The sequence below is a fragment of the Loxodonta africana genome, unplaced genomic scaffold, assembly GCF_030014295.1.
Source record: "Loxodonta africana isolate mLoxAfr1 unplaced genomic scaffold, mLoxAfr1.hap2 scaffold_34, whole genome shotgun sequence".
Lineage (NCBI taxonomy): Eukaryota > Metazoa > Chordata > Mammalia > Proboscidea > Elephantidae > Loxodonta > Loxodonta africana.
The window spans coordinates 45343-58837 of NW_026975055.1; positions in this window are offsets into that span (position 1 = coordinate 45343).

Consider the following 13495-nt stretch of genomic DNA (forward strand, 5'->3'; position numbering starts at 1 on the left):
TTGTTTTAATTCATTTATAAAATCTCTTTTTGAGACTTTGAAATCAAATATAAACAATATATGATATTAAAGAATATTTTATCAGCCCCTCCAACTCTGTTCCCAAACAAAATTAGAGAAAATGAATGTCATGGATTTAATTATGTCCCTCCAAAAATGTGGCCCTTTTGGGCTGGGCCATGATTTCCAGTTTTGTGTGGTTGTCTTCCATTTTGTGATTGTAATTTTATGTTAAAGAGGATTAGGGTGCGATTGTAACAGCCTTACCCAGGTCACATTCCCGATCCAAAGTAAAGGGAGTTTCCCTGGCATGTGTTCTGCACCAGCTTTTAACTCTCAAGAGATAAAAAGGAAAGGGAAGCAAGCAGAGAGTTGGGGACCTCATACCACCAAGAAAACTGCAACTGGAGCAGAGTGCGTATCCTTTGGACCTGGTCCCTGTGCTTGAGAAGCTGCTCAACCAGGGGAAGATTGATGACAAGAAATCTTCCTCCAGAGCCAACAGAGAGAGAAAACTGGCCCCTGGAGCTGACACCCTGAATTTGGATTTGTAACCTACTAGACTGTGAGAGAATAAATTTCTCTTTGTTGAAGCCATCCACTTGTGGTATTTCTGTTATGGTAGCACCAGATGACTAAGATAATGAATATCCTTATTAATCAAAATAAAACCTGTGGCGTCTGGGGAGAGGTGGGGGAGAAGGATTACCTAATCAAATATAGTTTTGCGGTCCATTTAATAAGCCATTTACCAAATATTTATTAATCATCTATTATGTGCCCAACACTCTAGAAAGTTGAGAGATAGCAGTGAACAAACAGATAAAGTCTCTACACTCACGTAGCATACATTCTAGTAGGGGGAGACAGAAAATAAGCTAATAAAAAAGAAAGTAGATAGCATTTCAGATTGTAACATCTGCTATGGGGAATACTAAGCAGGGTAATGGATATTTGGAATCTGGGGGTGGGGTGCTGTTTTCTATAAGGTAGTCAGAAGAGGCTTCTTTGAAAAGGGAACATGTAAACTAGACTAACAAGAAGTGAAGAAGGATGTAAGAAGACATCTAAGGAAAGAACATTCCAGACCAAAAAAAAAATCAGTAAGTGAAAACACTCTGAGGAGGGAATGTGGTTGGCATCATTGTCTAAAGGAGATCAGTGTGGCTGGAGAGTAATGAACAAGGACTGATAAGTAGCAGGTCTGATAGGGCTTTGTAGATCATTTTAAGGGGTATTAATTTATTCTAAGTGAAAAACAAAGCCATTGAAAGGTTTTGCACAGCAAAATGGCATGGTCTGACTAAATCTTAGAAATGATTGTTCTGGCTATTGTGTGGGGAATAAACTATAGAGGGGCAATAGTAGAAGCAGGGAGATGATTAGTTAAGAGGCTATCATAATAATTCAGCAGAAACTTGATGGTGATTTGCACCAGGATGGGCGTAGTGGAGGTAGATGTATGATGATAGTAGCTTCAATACTACCCGCTGATGGACTTGATGTGGGGTGTCAGAAAGAAAGAAGGGTAAAAATTATTCCAAAGTTTTGGACTTCACCCCATGAAGGACATTGTTGACCTTTATTGAGATTACTTCATGTACAGATGCCATGATTAACGTGGCTAACGTTTACTTGGGTACCTTTGAACTGCCAGGCACATTTAATCCTTGTATCAACATTGAGTCATACATTGTTATTATCTTTATTTAGAAGATGAAATAACTAAGATAGAGGGTAAGGAAGTTTTTGGATGTTAGTCAGTAAGTTGTAACCCTAGTCTTACACTGAAATAAAGAGTTAGCAAAGGTAATTCTGTAAAATGTGTTTAACCTCTGAACCTCTCAACTATTTTCTGTCAAATGAGGACAACTAGCTTGAAGGGTGGCTGTGAGAGTGTCAAGACTACTAGCTCTGCAATTGGCCCAAAGTAGAGGCACAATCAATATCAACTACTTTTATTCTTACTGAAATTTTTAAGAGTAGAGTATGTTTACTGCCTGTGAAATTTTATAACATATGACTGTGACTATTAAAATTATATTGTTCCTAGCTCATCTAAAGACTTCACCAAAAGAGTAAAAAGACCACCTACAGACTGGGAAAGAATATTCAGCTATGACATCTCAGACCAGCACCTGATCTCTAAAATCTACATGATTCTGTCAAAACTCAACCACAAAAAGACAAACAACCCAATCAAGAAGTGGGCAAAGGATATGAACACACATTTCACTAAAGAAGATATTCAGGCAGCCAACAGATACATGAGAAAATGCTCCCGATCATTAGCCATTAGAGAAATGCAAATTAAAACTACGATGAGATTCCATCTCACACCAACTAGACTGGCATTAATCCAAAAAACACAAAATAATAAATGTTGGAGAGGCTGTGGAGAGATTGGAACTCTCGTACACTGCTGGTGGGAATGTAAAATGGTACAACCACTTTGGAAATCTATCTGGCGTTATATTAAACAGTTAGAAATAGAACTACCATACAACCCAGAAATCCCACTCCTCGGAATATATCCTAGAGAAACAAGAGCCTTCACACAAACAGATATATGCACACCCATGTTTATTGCAGCTCTGTTTACAATAGCAAAAAGCTGGAAGCAACCAAGATGTCCGTCAACGGATGAATGGGTAAATAAATTGTGGTATATTCACACAATGGAATACTACGCATCGATAAAGAACAGTGACGAATCTCTGAAACATTTCATAATATGGAGGAATCTGGAAGGCATTATGCTGAGCGAAATGAGTCAGAGGCAAAAGGACAAATATTGTATAAGACCACTATTATAAGATCTTGAGAAATAGAAAAAACGGAGAAGAACACATACTTTTGTGGTTACAAACGGGGGAGGGAGGGAGAGAGAGGGTTTTTTATTGATCAATCAGTAGATAAGAACTGCTTTGGGTGAAGGGAAAGACAACACTCAATACATGGAAGGTCAGCTCAATTGGACTGGACTAAAAGCAAAGAGGTTTCCGGGATAAAATGAATGCTTCAAAGGTCAGCGGAGCAGGGGCTGGGGTCTGGGGAACATGGTTTGAGGGGACTTCTAAGTCAATGGGCAAAATAATTCTATTATGAAAACATTCTGCATCCCACTTTGAAATGTGGCGTCTGGGGTCCTAAATGCCAACAAGCGGCCATCTAAGATACATCAATTCGTCTCAACCCACCTGGAGCAAAGGCAAAGGAAGAACACCAAGGTCACATGACAACTAAGAACCGAAGAGACAGAAAGGGCCACATGAACCAGAGACCTACATTATCCTGAGACCAGAAGAACTAGTTGGTGCCCGGCCACAATCGATGTCTGCCCTGTCAGGGAGCACAACAGACAACTCCTGAGGGAGCAGGAGACCAATTCGATACAGACCCCAAATTCTCATAAAAAGACCATACTTAATGGTCTGACTGCGACTAGAGGAATCCCGGAGGCAATGCTCCCCAGACCTTCTGATGGCACAGGACAGGAACCATCCCTGAAGACAACTCATCAGGCATGAAAAGGACTGGTCAGTGGGGGGGAGAGAGATGCTGATGAAGAGTGAGCTAATTAAATCAGGTGGACACTGGAGAGTGTGTTGGAAACTCTTGACTGGAGGGGGGATGGGAGGATAGAGAGAGAGGGAAGACGGCAAAATTGGCACGAAACGAGAGACTGAAAGGGCTGACTCAATGGGGGGAGAGCAAGTGGGAGAAGGGAGTAAGATGTATGTAAACTTACATGTGACAGACTGATTGGATTTGTAAATGTTCACTTGAAGCTTAATAAAAATTAATTAAAAAAAATTATATTGTTCTTTCTATGAGGCTGTATGTGTGCCACCCAAAAGCAACTACTTATAAAAAAAGATGAGGACACATTTTACTCTCATTTATCTGCAAGTTTTTTAAGAACCTAGCATGAGCCTTTTATTTTTTTTCTTCTTTATCAAAGTGATTGTAAGGTATTTCACACAGACACACACACACACACGCACGCACACACCACCGCCGCCACCACCACCACAAGCACCACCACTATCACCAGAATTAATGGTTAATTTTGGCTTTGAGTAGATAGAGGCAGAATCTGTCACACAATTAGTGTTTTAGTATGAAGGTGAAATCTAATTTTCTGACATCAATATATATTCTTACAAGGTTGTCACTCACTGATGCCCTCCCCTTCAATCCCACTTTTTTTTTTTCCTTATTGCTAATCATTCCCCAACCCCAAAAAGATCTCTGCTGTCCACTGGTCTCCATCCCTTTCTCATACCTTCTTCTTATCTTTACCTCCATTTTTCAGATCTCAGAGTGAGTTCTGAGGAAATTAAGGACTGAAGAAATTAGGCCTACTTTCCCCACAGGACATACAAAAACTTTTCATAAATTATAAAGTTCTGTACAAAGGTTAGGCATTATTATTACATGCATTGATCAAAAACTAATATTAAATGATTGCTTCTTATATTCTTATACGGTAGGCACTGTGCAAAGCACTTCACATAAATTACCTCTTTTAATTTTTTTTAAAGCACTATATATTATATATAGTAGGAAGGTTATTCTTTCTATTTTACATATGGAAAATTGAGACATAGAGTTAGCCTTTTACCCCAGAACATATGGTTAGTGAAGAGTAGGTCAGAAGATCTAATTCAGCTCTCTCTGGCCTCAAATCCTGCTCTTGACCTTGACCCCATGTTATCTCCCATGTAAGAACTTACCTAAGTAGTTAATATGATCCTTCTTTATTATTTGTTTATCAACAAAGGCCTTAAGAAGGCTCTCATCCTAACTTGTGGAGGCATAAAAATGGATTAAAAAAAAAACACTTAGGAATTTAAACTATGCCTATCTCTCTAAGTCCCCTGAGAATTTTCCATCTTCCTTCTCAGGAGAATTTAGAACAAGAATTTAGAACTACTTACATACTTCTTTGGGGCTCTGGTGGCACAGTGGTTAAGAGCTACAACTGTTAACCACAAGTTTGGGAGATCAAATCCACTAGCCACTCTTTGGAAACCCTACGGAGCAGTTCTACTCTGCCCTATAGAGTCACTATGAGTCGAAATAAACTCGAAGGCAATGGATATATACGTATTTGTTTAAGTCAGTTAGTAACGTATTACTACCCCTGTCCAAATAGTATTTCTAACCCACCCTAAATTCATCATTAAAAGTAAGTAGGCCCCTGAGTGACACAAACAATTATCATTTGACTACTAACCTAAAGGTTGGTGATTTGAACCCACCCAACAGCTCTACGGAAGATAGGCCTGATGACCTGCTTCTGTAAAGATTACAGCCAAGAAACCCCTATGAAGCAGTCCTACTCTGTAACACATGGGGTAACCATGAGGTGAAATCAGTACGATGGCAACAGGTTTGGTTTTGATTTTTTGGATAATATATGGAGCGCTTAGTATTTAAAATCCACTTTCACATTTAAACTCATATAACCCCATGTGTGTATTATTCCTGATTCACAGATGGGAAAGCCGAGGCTCAGAATGCTTCATTTCACTTGCACAGTGTGGTGTAACTACTGAGCAGTAGAACTAAAAGCCAGCTTATTCTGTTTCAGTTCCATTATGTGTTCTTTCTAACTTAAGAGTTCTCCAAAATCAGAAGTCTCTGAAAAGAGTTGGACCCTATTTCCTACTGAGCAGAGTAAAATCCTATTCATATGACATTATAACGAGAATTTTCTGAGAATTTAAGTACATACAGGCCAGAATGTGATTATATATAAATAAGGAGATAGATGATAGATGACAGATAGGTAGAATAAATGGATGAATAGATGGATGCATGGATGTATGGATGGATGGATAGATGGATGAATGGATTGGTTGGTCAGTAGCCTGGTCTGTCGATCGGTCGGTAGGTAAGTAGGTAGATAGATTCTTTTCATTTTGCAAATGAGGAAACTGAGACTGAGAGAAGAAACAGACATTTACAAAATTGCACATTCAGACTGTGGTAGACTAAGAATAAGTATTCAGATTTCCTGAGTCTCAACCTGTTCATCGTTTCCCTACATGGAATAGCTGATATTCTCACTTGTTACAGAGTAATTCAAACAAAAGGTATTGCTTTGTCTAATTGATCTATATAATTGCTTCAATAACTGTAATGGATTGAATCGTGTGCCCCCAAAATATGTGTCAACTTGGCTAAGCCATGATTTCCAGTATTGTGCAATTGCTCGCCATTTTGTCACCTGACATGATTTTCCTATGTGTTATAAATTCTATCTCTATAATGTGAATGAGTTGGGATTAGAGGCAATTACGTTAATGAGACAGGACTCAATCTACAAGATTAAGTGTGTTTTAAGCCAATCGCTTTTGAGATATAAAAGAGAGAAACGAACAGAGAGACAGAGGGACGTCATACCACCAAGAATGTAGTGCTAGGAGAAGAGTATGTCCCTTGCACCCGAGATTCCTGCACTGAGAAGCCCCTAGTCCAGAGGAAGTTTGATAATAAGGACCTTCTGACTGAGCAGACAGAGAGAAAAATCCTTCCCCTTGCACCAATGCCCCGAATTTGGACTTCTAGCCTCATAGACTGCGAGAGAATAAACTTCCGTTTGTTAAAGCCGTCCACTTGTGGTATTTCTGTTATAGCGGCACTAGATAATAAGACAGTTACCCACATTGGTTTCCAAACGATACCAGCCTTTTGGGAAATGAAGATGTTGAAAGATCATAAGCAAAAATAGACTTTGAATTTGTTCTAAAGAATTTATCATATAAAGACAAATCACAAAATGTAAAGATCAATGATATGGAATTTTTAACCTTCTATTTTCCACACGTATTAAATCTGTCTTTCCATCTTTTTCCAAGACAAGCAAGTAAATTAAATTTGAATGTGATAAGAATCACCCCCACATCCTTCAAATATCTTTGGTAACCTACAAACACAAAGTATATATTATGGAAAAGAATGGATAATTCAGAAAGTAGAATCAAAATCCCAAAGGTATTTTGGGAAAAGATGCATGGAAAAATCACTACCAGAAGTACGGGACAGATAACCAAGGACCTGGAAATAACATGCATATTTTTAAATAGGTTGTCAAAATTTCTATGGAACATCATTTCTGTTAATCTCTCATATTTCCCCTTTTTGAATGTAAGTGTGTTTAGAAGTTATCCCATAACTGTCAGAGTGTGCAGGAGGTGGGGGGCAGTGGGGATGAGGAAGCAGATAAGGTATCTCTAGTTCATAGGTCTTCAGACTGAATGGAACTACACCTCAGAGTCTCATCCACACTTGGACATGATTTAGAAGATAAGATACTGACCCTTAAGTCAGAACTCAATACTGTCATTGGATGAGGGTTGAGAGAGGAACCTTGTGAAAGGGGACAGTGAGTATATTTTTCTTGTGGAGGGGGTGTGCATTGTTGAGGCCAAAGGACATATTGTGGCATATTGTATTTCTACCACATTATATCCTGTTATATATGTTTTTCCAGAACATTGCCACTTCCTTCTCAAATGGTGGCATCTATGCCCTTTCTATTTGAACATGGAAGGGAATTTGTGACTCTGGGGACTAATAGGATATGACAGAAGTGATTCTATGTGACTTCCAAGGTTAGGTTAAAAAAAAAGACAATGCACTTCTACCTTGCTCACTCTCTTGGTACACATACTTTTAGAGCTCTGATTCACCATGTAAAAGTCTCCATGCTTGAGAGACTATATGGACAAACAACATAGAAATAGAGGGAGATGCCCAAACAGTGCCAGTTATTCCAGCCATCACTTTTCAAGACTTTCAAGACCAGGTACCAGATATATGATAAAGAAACCTGTTAGATGACCTCGTCCTCAATCACTTAACCTCATGAGAAACCATGAACCAGAAGTACCCAGCTAAGCTGCTTACAGATTCATGACCTGGAGAAACCATCTGAGATAATAAAGTGATTGTTGTTTTCAGCCACTAAATTTTGGAGCAATTTGTTACACAGCTATAGTACCTGAAACAATACAGTAATTTAAACACTATAGTGTTGGCTCATAGATAGACAGACCAATTGATGGAAATAGAAAGTCAAGAAACAGAACAATGGATCCATAGATATTTTATATGTAATAGTGATGGCATTGCAGGGTAGTAGGAAGTGGAATGGTTGTTCAATATATGGTGCTGGAAAAATCTAGTTAGCTATATTACCACCTCAAACACTACCTTAAAATTCAAGCTCTATATAGATTAAAGACATAAATGTGAAAAGCAAAGCTTTAAAACTTTTGAAGTAAATTATCTTTTTAACCTCCAAGCAGGAAAGAACTTTGAGAAGTAGTTTCATTGGCCTTTCCTTCTGAATCCAGCTTCCTAATCTCTGGATCACAGCTTAGATTGTCAATTCTTGATCTCAACTGGGTCCACTCCAATATCCAAAAGCCAGCTCCTCCAATTCCTCCAATGATTATGTAAGGTTTTAATTCTGTGTACTGAAACTGCACACACACATTTGTATGTGAATACATGTGGATCTGTTTCTGATCACACACGGGTTCGTATCTGCCTACTGAGATGACTATTTGACTAAACACAGGTCTATATCCATTTACACATGATGCTACAGTTTACCATACAATAGCATGTATCTGATCACATATGGCCTGTATTCAACCACACATGGTTTTTTATGTGACCTTACAAGGGTCTGTACTCAACCAGGTATGGATCTGTATCTAACCAAACACGGATTTAGCTATAACCAACCTCCCATATATCTGTATTCCATCCTTGGGTGGTGCAAGTGGTTTGTACTCAATGAATAACCTAAAGGTTGGTGATTTGAACACACCCAGCAGTACTGTGAAAGAAAGTCCTGTTGATCGGGTTCAGTAAAAATTACAGCCCCCCCCCCAAAAAAAAATCCTGTGTGGAAGTTCTACTTTGTAACAGATGGGATCATCATGAGTTGGAATCAATTCTACGGCAATGGGTTTGGTTTTTGGTTCTGGGCAAGGGAAAATTTTTGAGTTGGTCCGACGAGATGTAATTTGGAAGAATTAATTGGTATGGAATGTTTTATTTGAATAGTTTCCTAGTGTTTTCAGCTGTCGTTTGAATTACAGAGTAAGTGAAGCCCAAAGTGGAATTAAAAATCTTTCAGAAAAAAAAAAATTATTTCAGGATAAATTCATTTTAAGCCACCAGAATTTGTAGCCAGTTGTTCTTTGCAATTTCTCTACAACTGTGCATTGGTCCTTGGCCCTATTTTAAGAGCTTTCCTGCTATTTCTATACAGCATAGTCTCCTACCACATTAGTGACTTTGCTTGGCTTAGGGGAATATGTTGTTATTCTGGGCATAATTGTATGTCATTCATTTTAAATATTCAAGTGACCACTTCTGGGGGTTATGCCAAAGGCATTCTATTGTTTTTTGAGCCAATGCCTGGGTTTTTTGTTGTCATCTACATGACCCACTTTAATATTCCCTCAGAATACCCATAACGCCTTCCATAACAGCATTCTCTACCACTTCATTTCTTGACTGTCCATTTCTCAAGAGATTGTTTGCCTGACCAAATGGTGAGTGCATTAACCACAACCCATGAGTGTGTAAAGAGCCAGGCATAGCTCTGACTGTGAGAACCAAGTGCTTCCTACATGCTGAATATACTGCTCATACATCTGCGCACTGGGGAGAATGAACTTTGCCTTTTTTGACTAAGTTTGTACCATTCAGAGGGAGAATTTCAGCATATTTCTATATTGAATCACACCCTTGTATATGAGAACTTTCTTTTGAAAACAAAGTATCTTGTTTTTCTTTAGCAGGAAGAGAATATTGCATTCATATCTTTCAACAAGAGAAGTGGAAATCTTGCCAGAGTTTCCATTTTGTTTTGAAAATTATGCTTAGGAATATGATAGACTTGTCCGAGCCACATTCCTTGCCATATATCTGTATGTACTATCTCGTTTTTTTAAGGAGTTTTGTTATGTTGATCAGCCTCTTAGCAAATGAACCTCTGACATCACCCATGACATAAATGGCACTCATGATGTCATTTACTCACGTCTTTATGAGATCCCAGTGATCTTCTACTAGTTGTCTTTCAAATAGCATGCGTCTCGAAGCTCTATCAGGAAACTTTTGAATTCCACCTCCTAGTGTTGTTCATCACGAGGTGGCAGTATTAGGCTTCTGCCAATGTGTCTGTCTGCATATGTTCATAAAATAGACATTTCCAAAGTTATCTGAGCACTAGGATTATGGCTTTCTAATGCAAAAGCTGTACTAAGAAAAAAAGAAGACAAAAAACAGAATTGATACATCTTAATTGTGGTATTAGCAAAGGATAATTAACATGCCATGGACTGCCAGAAGAATGTAGTGAATTAGCTTAGAGTGTGCTCATGTCTAAATTTTATCTCACAAAATAGTGAGTATACTAAGTATATCCTTGGGAAAAAAATAAACATATATTTCACTTCTTTCTCTTTTTTTCCACATATAACTATGCCTAACATTTCTCTGATTCTAAAAGTTCATTTCAAAGAAGAATGATAATGGAAATTGTATTTAAATTTTGAAACAGTAATGACAGATTATAATGTAAAAATTAAATCAATTGACACTGGCTCAAAAAACACACTCATACACATAAATTAATCTAAATTCATATATACATTTAAGATCAGGGTGTTTCAGTTAGGTTGCTTTTGGTTGCAAATGACAGAAAACTCAACTAAAAACTTTTGAATATGAAGTATTTATTAATTGGACATCACAACTATAAACTTCAAGGTTATGGCAAGCTTCAGGGTTATTTGATAAAATGTATCAATTTTGTGTAAAGGAGCCATGCATGCAAGTAAAATTTTAGCTGGCTCAAAGTTAAAGTACCAGTTTGAAGTCCTAGTCAAGTTGAGTCTTGGTTCAACTGAGAATAAAGTGATTAAATTAAGACACATCCTCTTGGATTAGGAGTTAAATCTTTATGTTGCAACTATTGATGAAAGCAATTGTTGATTGTGTTTCAGAAATAGATCAGTATGGTTCCAGCTGACCTAGATGAACATTTATTCCTATCCAGAGCTGCAGAATTGTGCCTATCTGCCTTTTAAGAATTGGAAGGTAAATATCAGTCACTTAGCTAGTTCCAATGCTCTCTGCCTCTGAGCCGTAGAGTTTATTGTGTATACACGCTTTAACAGTCAGAGTAAGGCCTTTCTCTGCTAGGAATATGGTTAGGCAAGAGAATCTGGGGCTTGTTCTCCCTTCATTTTGAAATAAACATTATCTGCATTACCTAAAGATTTACTAATATAAACCTCATAATTTATTATTCAACTTATTTTAGAATTTTCTCTTCACATTACAGACTTTTCTCATTACTTGCTTGTCTGCTACTTTTTCTTGGCAAGACCCAAGGCTTTTTTCCTTTAGGGATTGTCTGGGGAGGAAAACTGTCCAGGAGAGGAAATTTCATATGAATTTGTTCCAAATATTCTAACAAACTAATTTATAATGAATTTGCATTGTCTTTCATTTAAAACAGTGATGATGTAAAAAGCCACACACTACGTCTGCATTTATAAATGGAAGAACTATTTCCTGACAGAATGACCCAAGAGATTTCTGAAAACTCCAATTCCTATCCAGGCTGGAGGCTCTCTTTAATTGGCATCTGGATCTGTAGATGTTTTCTTGTTATATTTTCTGTTAATACATATCTCTCATTGCTGGTAGGAATTTCTGGAAGTGCATGATTTTCTGAAGTGAAGTTGGAGAGATGTACGGGCATTCTTTAATGAGGAAAGAAATGGTCTTTGGATATGCTTTTTGAATGACTGAATTGCTGAAAAGTTCTGCTCCTATCTGTGAGAAAACTCTGTCTTTGACTTTTCCCGGAAGATAAATCCCAGCATTTGCCCTGTTAGGTACAGAATTAATGACTAGGGACATGAGTGTTACCCTAAATCCTCAGTCAAAGTAAAATACTTTTTGGTTGCTTCATCTTAATTGATTAAAAGGAGAAAAATTCAAATAACTAATATCAGTAACTTTTCCTTTTTTCTTTGTTTGTGTCACTAAATAACAGGCTTGGCCAGGTTAATTTCCATTAATTTGCCCAGTTTTTGCAGACTCATGCAAACATAGCATCTTCGTTGTTCTCTGAACACATTTTCCCAACAGGTAAGAACATTCATCTGTATACTATCTTTGTACTGTAAAAACTGACCAAAACCAAAATCAAGCCAAACCCTTTGTAGTCAAGTCAATCTTGATTCATAGCGACCCTATAGGACAGAGTAGAACTGCTCCCATAGAGTTTCCAAAAAGTGCCTGGTGGATTTGAACTACTGACCTTTTGGTTAGCAGCCGTAGCACTTAACTACTAACCACCAGGGTTTCCGTCCAAAAACTGACAATATTTTTAAATGTCTTCATATTCCAGGCATCCACTTTAGATACATATACACCTCCACATTTATCAAATATATATATATATATATATATATATATATATGATGAACAGCGTGTATGGAAGTATGAAAAGTGTAACCACTTGGAACTATTTCTAGATCCACTGAACACACATTGCCATGTGTTCTGTGTTTGCAGATAAGTACAGGAGATATCGGCAATTATTCTCAGTGAAAGAAGCCCTGATTTTCAGAAGCAAGGACAAGACCCAAGAGGTGAGTTTTTGAAATCTTTAATGGAAAACACTCATTATAAATTTACATGATATATTGAAACATAGCTAATGTCTTAAATATATTTCATTAGGTTAATTCTGAATTTGTAAAGTTAAGCAAGAGAAACACAAAAATTAATCAGAATATACATAGTTTATTTGGCTTTAGTATTTTAGCCTGATAGACATTTACTATCCATTTGCCAAATAACAAAAGAAACATGTGCATTAAAAATAAGTTGATAGATTTGTAATTTTGGTTCATAGGTAACATGATATATTAATAAATATTTATAATTAATTTAGATGTATTTGAACTAAATCAAATAACTAAGCCTGTTGCCATCCAATTGAGTTGATTCTAACTCATAGCAACCCTGTAGCATGGGGTAAAACTACAGGGTTTCCAGGGAGTGGCTGGTGGATTCGAACTGCTGACCTTTTGGTTAACAGCCAAGCTCTTAACCACTGAGCCACCAAGGCTTTGTATTTGAACTAACCCAGTAAAACCCAGTGCCTTCGAGTCGATTCCGACTCATAGCAACCCTATAGGTCAGAGTAGAACTGCCCCATAGAGTTTCCAAGGAGTGCCTGGTGGATTCGGACTGCCTACCCTTTGGTCAGCAGCCGTAGCTAGAGAATTTAAAACTATGTATTATATCAAGTCTGTCAGGGTATAAAGAACAAATGCCTGTTGTGTTTGGAAGCTTGATATGTGCTTTTATGTGTAAATATTTTACAATAATGACAACAACCTTATTAGGATATATACAAAAAGAAACAGGGGATCAG